The sequence below is a fragment of the Pteronotus mesoamericanus genome, unplaced genomic scaffold (genome assembly GCF_021234165.1).
Source record: "Pteronotus mesoamericanus isolate MK-2021 breed Mesoamerican mustached bat unplaced genomic scaffold, CSHL_Meso_final scaffold_507, whole genome shotgun sequence".
In the NCBI taxonomy this organism is placed as follows: Eukaryota; Metazoa; Chordata; class Mammalia; order Chiroptera; family Mormoopidae; genus Pteronotus; species Pteronotus mesoamericanus.
The window spans coordinates 11,573,045-11,584,816 of NW_026555319.1; positions in this window are offsets into that span (position 1 = coordinate 11,573,045).

Genomic DNA, 11,772 nt, shown 5'->3' on the forward strand with positions numbered 1-11,772 from the left:
AAAATTAGACTTCATCAAATATATAACTTTCCATCAGAAGATACTGTTAAAAAAAATGAACAGGCAAGCCACAGGTTTCATTGGCAGAAAATACTCACAAAATATATACCCGTAAAGGATCTATATCCAGAATGAAAGACTCCTTCAGCTCAATAATTAAAAGTCAAACTCAATAAAAATTGGGCAAAAAACCTTAATAGTTCACAAAGGAAAATAGACAAATGATCAAGAAGCACAGAGAAAAGTGCTCAACATCATTAGACATGAGGAAAATGTGAATTAAAACCACAACAAGATACCACCAGAATAGTTCCAATATAGCAGACGGACATCATCAAATAGTAGCAAGGATGTGGAGCAGATGACACTCACGCGCTGCCAGCAGGAACGCAGAGCCATGGAAGCACTTGGGGAGAAAGTTTGGCGTTTCTAATGAAGTTAACCATGCCCCTCCCCTTTGATCCAGCAATTCCATTCCTAGGTGTTTACATAAGACAAATGTAAACATATGCCCACACAAAAAGGCTTGAACATAAGGGTTTACATCAACTTTATTTGTCGTGGCCCCAAACTGGACACAATCCAAATTTCCATCAACTGGAGAATGGATGTGGGCCATCTATACAATAGAATGGGTACGGCGATACGAGGAAGTGGCTGGAACGCACAATGACACGGATGACTCTCACGGACATTATGCCGAGTGAAAGAACTCAGACACAAAAGACTGCACGCCATATGATTCCGTTTATATAAACTCTAGGACAAGCAAAACTAATCTACAGTGAAAATCAGAACAATTGTTGCCTGGTTAGAGGGGACTGGCCGGCAAAGGACATCTTTCGGAGCGAAGGAAACATTCGCTAACTCCATAGGGCTGTGAATTACGGGTGTATCTATTTGTCAAGATACTTGTTGAGATTGTGTGTATTTTGACACATGTAAACTTTATTTTAAAAAGAACCCTAAAAATAAACAGTTGGGGAGGGGACGGAGAGTGGGTGGAGGTATAAATGAAAACTGAATGGCGGGGTTGATTGTTGAAGCTGTGTACAGTAGGGATTTATCATACTATTATTCTGTTTACTTTGTATATAATTGAAATTTCCCATAATAAACGTTTTTAAAAAAACAGAATGGCCACCAGGTGTCTCCCTACACTAGCCAAATGGAGCAAGAACAAACAATCACTTGCTCTCTTAGGTTGGAAACAATGCATTTAGATCAAACACTATTTTAGTGATTCCAAATACCCCCATTTTAAAGTTTTGTTCTGTTCCTTTTGGTTTTTATAAGAGAGATGGTATAGCACAGCGACTAAGCACAAGGACTTTGGCACACGAACCTGTCCACGTTCAAATCCCACTTCTGTCTCTTCCTGGCGGCACAACCTTGGGAAAGTCTCTCCGTCTGTCTGAGTCCCCATCTCTGCTCCTTGTCCATAAAATGGAACCCATTGTGCCTACTTCACAGGGTTGTTGGTTTGAACAGAACCATGGAAAGCACTTGGAACAGTGTCAGACACAATGTCAGCACTTGCCTCTGTCCTCATATTAATAACACGATTATCAGAAACAAGAATATAATACAGCAAAAAACCTGTTGGTTAGCAGTCAACAAGCTCCCATTGGGAGCAGGCTGGAGTCTGAAATAGTATCTAGAGCTACAGCCCCTGCGTCAGGTCTCTGCAGGCGGGGGGTGTAGAGAGGAACAGAGCCTCCCCTGGAAGCAGGAGGGTGGGGGGGGGGGGCGGGGGCGCGTGCGGTGTGCCCACTGACTGCTGACTGGCCAGAGCGAGAGCCCTGCAGGCAGCCCAGGGCCTTAGGCCGCTTGCAGCCCAGAGTGAGCTGACAAAGCCGCCTACATTAAGGAATGCAACAATGAAATCATAAGAAGCTTCAATATACAAAATTAAGGAGAGCAGAGCCTTCCTGATTAAAGGAAAGGTGAAAATCTCACTGGGTTGCCCACAGACACATGGAAGAGTCCAGCAAAGCCCTCAGGCAAGGAGGGCTTGCCAACCGCGGCGCCTTCCCTGAATCAAGTTCCCCAAGCTTCACGATTTCTGTATTTCGTTTACATTCAGAACCATATCTGTGCAGCCACTTGTACCATTACTAACTTACTATGTTTCTTCAAGTAACTTTTTCCCATGAATACATACAGTGAGATACTGTATTATGAAAAATGTTCACACACAAAAGCATCAAGAGCACAAGAAACCGAATGTACCCGTCACCGAGCTTCCAAAGCCCCGAGCTGTGGCATCTCCCGTCTCAGCTGTGCTCCCCTGCTCCCTGCCCTGCGTCCCTCAAGGCAAGTCCCTAACATCCTGTCACTTTACAAATACTTCAGTAGGCACCTCTAAAAGATGAGAACCCTTTTCCAAATATATGTACACAACCCCATTGCCACACATTAGGAACTTCACAATACTTCTTTATTATTAATGATCATACCCAATCAAATTTTCCCTAATTATCTTACAACATTTTTTACACTTCGTGTGCTCACATCAGGCCCAAACAAGGCCCAGACATTGCATTTAGCTGATGTCTCTCTCAAGTCTCTTTTGTTCTATAGGTTCCCTCTCTTTTCTTTTTTCCTTGTAATTTATTTGTTGAAGAAATTGAACAATTTGTCCTACAGAATTTCCCACATTCCAGACTCTGCTTGCATTCTTGTGGGATCATTTAACATGTTCTTTTTTCTCCTGGATTTCTTGAAAATCAGTAAACATATGTGGGTGGTGGCTGCTGTATCAGACAATGAAACCACACTTGCATGACCTTGGAAGGTCATACTGAAGCACTGGCCTACAAGCTTGATGTGGCTGTGCATGATTTAAATCCTCTGAAATTTCAGGTTCATTTTACAGCCCAGGCTGTGGTCGATTTTGGTAAATGCCCTGTGTGCATCTGAGACAAAATGTAAACTCTGTGACTGTTGGGTACAAGGTTATGCTTGTATTAGTTAATTGTGTTGTCTAAATTTTCTATGCCCTACTGATCTTTTTTTTTTGCCATTGCTGCCTGTCAGTTTCTAAGAGAGGCTAGTTTAAGATCTCCCACTATGAAACTGTCATAAAATAATTACAGCACCATATGTACATACAATGGAATTCTTTGCAACTGCAAAAAGGAATGAGGAAGTGTTGCTATAAATGACTCCGAAGTCACGTCCAGGATGGATTTCCCAGTAAAAAGACAAGGTGAAAAATTGTATGTAGAGGGTGCAAATGTGCAAAAAGGAGTGAAACACATCTATATGTGTATATGCTTATACTTAAGAAATGAAACAATTTTAGCACTGTAACATTTTAAATGGCTATTTATAGAAGGAGGAAGGGAGTAGGGTAGAAGGGACAGAAATAAAGCTAGTAGTTCTTTGAAGATGCCTTATTTTGTTCTTTAGAACCATTAAATATTTTACATAATCATAAGATAAAATAAAATTTAAAATTTAATCCCTGCAAATAAGGAGTAAAATGAAAGAAATGAACCTAAATACATTATTTAGTTGCTGGTATAGCCACATAGAGATCAACTATTTCAAGAGACCTTAAAAACACAATAATGTGCCTATACTACCCAAGTGAAGTACACTTTGAGGACAATTCAAAAAATTTCTAACTGTTTTCAGTAATTATGTTGGTGATAGTGTTGATATTGCTATTTGGAGACTATTGTGTGTGTCCTGTGGAATTAAGCAAATGAAGAATTGCTTGTGTTATTGAACTGGAATTTCTGGATAGGAGAAAAAGAAAGAGATGTAAGAAAAACAAGGTTAAGTACAAACCTCCTTAGTTATGTATTTGAATTGATAGATCAGAATAAACTCATGATATATCTTATTTAAAGACTACCTTCTTCCTACCTTTATGATCAAGAACAAGACAGGCGTGCCCACTCTCCCCACTCGTACTCCATGTAGTACTGGAAGTTCTAGCCAGAACAGTAAGGCAAGGAAAAGGAAGAGAAGGCTTCATAGTTGGGAAGAAAGAAGTAAGACTGGCCCTATTTGCAGCTGACATGACATATAGAGAAAATGTTAGACTCCCCCCAAAACTGTTAGATCTAACCAACACAGTAAGTAAAGTTGCGGAATAGAAAGTTAACCCACAAAAGTCAGCAGCATTTCTATACATTAACAACAAATTATCTGGAAAAAGAATGAATAAAATGATTCCATAAAACATACTTTCTTGAGCTCTCCACCAAAAGGCTTTGAAACCATGACCAGCCCGTTAGTAATGAGCACCCTACTGTCACACTGTGGCACCTAGCACCCTTTCATGAAAGAAACCAAGGCTCACTGTGCCAATTCACGGTCCAGGTTGAGAATATATACGATAAACCAGAGACGGCTTGGTACCCTGATCAGGAGGGAAGCTATCAAAGACTATGAAGGCCATGTCAAAAGGACTCAAGAGCCCCACTTAATAGGGTCCCACTGGCCAAAAAAATGGGATAGTTTGAGTATCAATAAGAATGATAATTACCATGGAATAAAACAGACATATTTAAACCTGAGCTCATTATATTAAAAACTCATTGTTGCCCTCGGAGGATACTACGGAAACAATTCTAAATTCTGAAAACCGGTAAATCAAGCATATACCTTGCCTTTCCTTTCCAAACTCTATCTCAGGGCAACTAAATAGTTGCTAAGGAAAGCTTCTTTTTATAGAAAGGTCCCAGCTAATCTGTGAGTAGGGAATAATAGAACTAGAATATTATCATTTTTGCAAACTCCTGTATAAGAACATTGACATTTGAAAAGACAGCCAGACCCGTGTATCTCCTGCTGGAAGCACGAGGTCTGTCCAGAAGGAATCCAGTCATGTAATATGAAAAACAGAGACATTTACTGAAGAAGATACAAGATACAAGAAACGTAGTACATAGGACAATAACGCCTTAGTCCCTTTCAAAGTAGGCACTGTGGGACCTCACACAGTTCTTCCGATCACCAGCAGCTGCCCCATCATGTTTTCCTGAATCTCATCAATGGTCTGAAATCTCTTCCCTTTCAAAGCCAGTTTTACTTTCGGGCAAAGCCAGAAGCCACAGGGCACCAAATCTGGGCTGTAGCAGGGCTGAGTCACCTGGGGGATTTGATGTTTCGCCAAAAACCTCTGCATAAGACATGATGCATGAGCAGGTGCGTTGTCGTGATGAAGCTGCCAATCACCAGCTGCCCATGGCTGCAGCCTTCTGAATCATCCCAGCAGTTTCCATGGAGGAACGTTCAAGCTTAATGCAAAATGTGATGCAGATTTGTCGCTTTACTTGCTCAGTCATTTTGAATGCGAGGGCCACACAGTACAGATGCTCACTCAATGGCATCTGCCACCCCCACTGACTAGTACAGTGAAGTCGTCATTGTTCACGCATGCGCATTCCAGTCCACTCGCCTTGGCTGCCAGCTTACACTGATGTTGTGCAAACCATTCTCCTTATATTAACAATGGTTGGACTTAATTCCTGACAGACCTCGTATACTATACTGTCTATGAAGTTTTTTTTTTTCCCAAAACAAGTCAATCCTATCTGATCAAGACTCTGTTAAAGAAAACTGCAAGGGAACATGTATGTTACAAGGGATGAAAGAAACGCAGCCCTGGCCAGGGGGCTCCGTTGGTGGGAATGTTGTCCTGTGCACCAAAGTGCTGCGGGTTTGATCCCTGGTTGGGGCACCTACAGAAGGCAGCCGATCAATGTTTGTCTCTCACACTGACGTTTCTCTCTCCCCTCCTTCCTCCCTCCTCCCCTCTCTCTCTAAAATCAATAAACATATCCTTGGGCAAGGATTAAAAAAAGAAAGTGTTGATTTTCGTTTCTGTTTCTCCTCTAACGCAGAATCCTGCCATTGTCTCACTTCTGAAGCTTGAAAACCAGCAAGGATTTCAGGCCGACTCCTGCAAGCAGGACTGTCAACAGCTCGAATTCACGGACGAGAAATGTTTATCTGATTTTTTTTCTTAGTGCAATACTTCGATATGATTATTCCTGTGACAAAACCCAAGATTGTGGGTATTTTTAGCGACAGTTCACACATCCTCCGCAAGGACCAAAGAGACTTTTTCCAGGGAACAAACACATTTACCCTCTAACCCATGAAGGCAGATGACCAAGAATTTGGAGAACGACACTTTCCAGGAAACTTTAGCCTACGAGCATCAGCAAATCACGGCTATTTTTGTGTTCGGGTACCTAACATTATTAGTAAGGTGAGTGAGAGAGAGAGAGCACATGCGTGCACTTTGCTATGGTGGCTGTCTAACTGGCAACAAAACAGCATTGAACTCTGAAGCTGACATCTCTGCGCGGATCCAAGAAGCACAGAAACACCCATTTGTTTTGTCACAAACTGATGAGAGCTGGCACACAAACCCAAGGGTCTCAGTACTTAGAGATGCTGAATAGCCCCTCAAACCCCAGCGGTGTTCCCAATAAAACTCACTGGCAAACGACAAGGTGACATTCAAAATTCTCTGCACGCTCATATTTATATACACACATTCAGACCAAAAAAAAAAAAAGAAAGAAAGAAAGATGAAGTTTAGCCAAGAGAAAGTGCCAACCATCCATTCCTGGGACCCCTTGATTCCTTCTAAGAAATGCGCTCCTAGAGTCTTGTAAAGGCTGACCCTCCGGCCGCTGGAACAGGACAGAGGTCGGGGGGAGCTGCTTCACTTTCCCAAATCAAAAGGGGGCAAAGTAAGTGAGAAAATCTCCCGAGTTCAAACATTCCTTTAAACCCCGCAACTTGAAATACTGAATGTGTCTCATGGCTGCCATCTTGAAAAACATTAGTTTGCCGAAGGCGGCCTTTGAGCCCCTTTGGGGATGGGAGCGCTTGCAGATAATCCATTGAAACAGGTCCCGCACAAAGGCCTTTTTGCAACAATCACGGTGCTTGTGAAGGACAACATTTTTGTGCCCAAAATAAAACATTTTAATGCGGTACAATCCATTACACATATAGTCCTCCATTTCCTTTCAGTAATTATTCATTAGAAAACATTTAACGTCACTGTGGATTTCACACTGGGCAGTCTGGACACAAAGAACAAGAGATGGCCCATTTATAAGAGGCTGGGGCCTTCTTTTCTAATCTGAGAAACTCCGCGGAGGTGGGGCCGCAGCACACAACAGGCTGGCTAAATTGTGCGGTTAACGGTCAAAGCCCCCCTGCCTACTTTGACACTCATTTAAAGATGACAGCGAACAAAAGAGATTTGTTCTGTGCACCCCTTTCTTGTTACGCAGTCTACATCAGCTCCGCGCATGAAGCCGCCAGAGGATTTCATCCCACCTGCCATCTCCCTCCCGCCTTCGCCGACTCTCTCTGCTGCTACTTGGCTTGTTCCCACTTTAACACAAAGAGACAGGTAAAGAATATCGTTAAAAGCGGTCCATTCAGCATGTCAGCTCTCATAATACAATTGCCTGTCAGGTTCCCTAGGAGCTACGAGGATCTCAAACGTCTGGGTTCAGGCCAGAAATCCGGCCCGCAGTTCGGTTAGCTCTCGGGGCAGCTCCCCAGCCACCTCCCACCCTCCTGGAGCAAAGGCCACCTCCAGGGCACACACACCAAAAACCATCCTGCATAGCAACAGTTCGCAACGTTTGCTACATCAGCAAGGGGCCACAGGCCGACTCCCAGTGGGCTCTATGCACATTCCTTTACTACCTTCATGTTAAAATTTAGCTGAAAACTCAGACCCAAAGACCTAGAAGCCTACTAGTAGGAAAGGTTGGGAAATCGTTGTTATAGCGCCATTTTTAAAGACATTCTCAGCAGGGTAAATGAAATTAACACCAGAGGCTCCTTCCTTAAAGTGGTGGGGAAAACATTCGTGAACGTCCGGCCAGATTAAAGGATGCAAGTGAGCATGCTCAAATATGTTCAGAGAAACACTGCTGGTATGGTTTCCAGTTGGTACACTGTATGAGGCGGAGCATACACACCGCCTAGCTGCTTCCAGAACACCCTGGTTTCTTAAAAAAAACAAAAACAACAACAACAACAAAAACAGTGGCCACAAATCGGTGCTGGCTTGCATAGATTCTCAAAAAGGGTTGCTATGTCACACTGCATCGTCATTACTGCCATGACAGCAGTCCTCATGCTTGCGCGTTCACACCTGCTTCTGTGATCGCCGCGGTGTGTCACGGCGCCAGAAGCAGGGAGATCAGTGGGTTCTGGGGCAGGAAGCAGAATTCATAACGGAGCCAGCGGTAGGAGCTCGGTCAGCAGTCAACAGGATTCTAAAAGCAAACCTTTTTTTTTTTTTTTTTTTTAATCCTCACCCAGACACATGCTTATGGATTTTTAGAGAGAGGGGAAGAGAGGGAGGGAAAGATCGCTGTGAGAGATACGTAGACCGGAGCCAAACCTGCAGCTCAGGCATGTGCCCGGACTGGGAATGGGACCCCTGACCTTTCAGTTTGCGGCACGATGCCCAGCCGAGCCACACCAGCCAGGGCTGAGACCAACAGTTTTGTGTTCTGTGTCACGGAACAGCAAGTGGCCTGCACACTGAGTCCAGACAGCTGCACGTTTTTGTTACAAGTTAAAAAAAATTATTGTTATATTAATATTATTAATGTTAATGTATAACAAAATTATGTGTTACTATATAATAATATATTATAATGTTATTATTTTGTGACATGAGAAAATCAAATGATATCCAAATCTGTGTCCATAAATACTTACTGGAACACAGCGTGCTTGTTATTTACGGATGTCTGCGGCTGCTTTCCCCCTGCAGCGGGGACCAGCAGCTGCAACAGAGGCCTCACAGCCCATGAACCCTAAAAGGCTTATTACCTGGACCTTAACAGAACAGGTTTGCCGACCTCTGCTCTACATCCTGTTTAGCACCTATTTCTCTTTTCCTTAGGACCCAGACTTCTGAATCAATGCTGTTTAAAACCCGCATGCACCAAGAGATGCACAATGGGATTTCAAATGTAACCCTTTCCAAAATGTCAAATGGTTTATGTTATATGATACATTCCTTGAATTTGAAGTCAGGACACTTCTTCATTAAGATCGTCTTTATCCCCAGCATTGTGAAGTATTGAAAAATAAGGTCGTTTAGAACTTGAGTTGGGACGTTATCTTTCCAGACCCATGGCTGTTTCCCTGCTCACCCAACCCGAACCAAAACGGACCCATGCGAACAGCCGGCAGCAGTTGGTCCTACAGAATGTAACCAGAGTCTGCTCCACAGACCCGTCTGGCTCTCCAGGAAAGCCCTTCCCAAGGTGCCGTCCCCAGTTCCGCGACAGTACCCAGGAGCAGCTAAAATTTAAACCGAACGTACATCAGGCAAGCGAGCATGGTCTGATTACTGTGACTGAAGTGGTCTTAGCTGTGGAACTGACAAGGGCTGAACTTGAACTATATGAGCTTTATCACATTGCAAGTTTTCAAGTGTCTGATTTGTTCGGCACTGACAGCCCAGCACTTGGACAGAGGGACTATCTTTTCATTTAACAACAGCAAAACCGTTGGCATTTTATTATCCAACTGCGGCCTCTTAATCACTGCTGAATGAGTAGAATTATGAATATCAGCAGGCAGAATGATGCTTCTAAACGACCTTAGGGATTAGATGGTCTCCTCATAAGAGTTAGAGCAGTTCATGGCGTCTTACATGCCCCATGGGAGTTGCAGGTGGAGAAAAAGCTTTGCGGTTACATGGCCGTATTTTTCAGCATAAGCAAGGACTAAAAAATATTAAACACAAGGCTTAGACTTCTCTCACTACATTCCAACAATAAATATGTTAAATAAATAAATGTTAGGAAAAAAGATCTTAGGAAGTTTTTAGTCTTTGCCCCCTCATACATATTTTTAAAAATTGACCATGTAACATTATCTTAGTTTCAGGGGTACAACGTAATGATTCCATTTTTGCATATATTGTGAAATGATCACCCCAATAAGTCTAGTTAAGATTCCTCACCACACATAATCACAAATTTCTTGTGATGAGAACTTTAAAACTCTACTCTTAGCAATTTTCAAATATACAGAATGATATTATTAACTATAATCACCAAGCTGCCCGTTACAGCCCCAGAGTTTATTTATTTTTTCACTAGACTTTTTTACCTTTGGACCCTTCACTCAGTTTTGCCCCACTGCTACCCCATCCCACCCCCCACCTCAAATCAACCACCAAGCAACCTATTCTCTAATATTTACAAGCTTGGTTACAATTATTATTTTTAGTTTCCTGTATAAGTAAGATCATACAGTTTCTGTCTTTCTCCATGCCTATAGCTCTTTAAAATGGTATCACTTCTTTTTTTTAATGATTATAAAAGAATTAGCCCTAACTGGGTGGTTCAGTTGGTTGTTGTCCTGTACACCAAAAGTTTGTGGGTTCGATCCCCAGATAGAGCACATGCCTAAGTTGCAGGTTCGATCCCTGGTCGGGGTGTGAACAGGAGGCAACCAATCAACACTTCTCTCTTACATTGATTTTTTTTTCTCTCCTCCTCACCACTTCTCTAAAAATCAATAAACATATCCTCAGGTGAGGATTAAAATAATTAGTCATACTAAAAATCAATTGCAAAATTAAAAATGAAGGTATTGGAAGTGAGATCCAAGAGGCAGCTTATCTAACCCAATTATTCTCTGAATCCAACATATATGTGACTTGAAAGCCACTTCACCTATATTTAGTGAAACTGCCTCTTTACCGAACATGAGAATAAGACAATTAAAGGCTTAATGAGCTTAATTAATTAGCACTTAAGACACTCGGTGAAAATAATTACTCTCAACTATGGTGGTTGTTCCATAATCTACAGATGTGATAAAATGACATGGGACTACGCACACACATCACATCAGCGTCACATGTCCTGACATAAATATTGTACCACAGCTGTGTAAGATGTAACCATTGAAGGACACCGGGTGAAGGGTAATGGGACATCATTGTACTATTTTTGCAGCTTTTTGAGTGTAAAATTATTTAGAATATTTTTAGTTATCTATTGCTTTTTTGACTCTTTGGTGTGTTATAAAGTCACAAAAACAAAGTCATGAAAATATGTTTGAACCATGGCAAAGTACATATTTGAAACATGGTGGAAGCCATCCTCTGTAAACACTGAACATGGATACAAATCAGGACTTTCTTCCTCATTATCTAGGACAGGAGCTTTCTGGTTTTGACCAAGACCCTACTTTCTCCAACTAACTTGGAGAAAAAAGGCAACTGCCTGGATGATCTGCATCAAGTGAGCTTTTGAATGAATCACCCTCGAACCAACTATGCCAACATGCAGATGATGCCCAATCAAGTGGCAGGAAGTACTCAGTTAATATCGGGATCATTATGTGTGTGGCTTTCAGTCTTCATTTTGCTTCATTCATCAATCCCAGCTCCCTCTGAAGGTTATTTCTAAATGGCTCCATTTCTGATGTTTCCAAATAGGGGTTTTAAAAAAACTTTATTTTGAGATAATCATACACTCACAAGAAGTTGTAAAAAAATAGCACAGGGGGTCCCAGACATTCTTCACTCAGCTTCTCCCCAAAGTAACACAACTACAATTCCACAGGATTGACATTGAGACAATCTCCAGACTTGATTCAAATTTCACTAGTTTTTTTTTACATGCACACCTGTGTATGTGTGTTTCCATGTAATTTCACCATGTGTATGGATTCATGTAACCACCATGGCAATCAAGATGCAGAATCGCCCCCCTCATTCCTAAGGATGCTACCTTT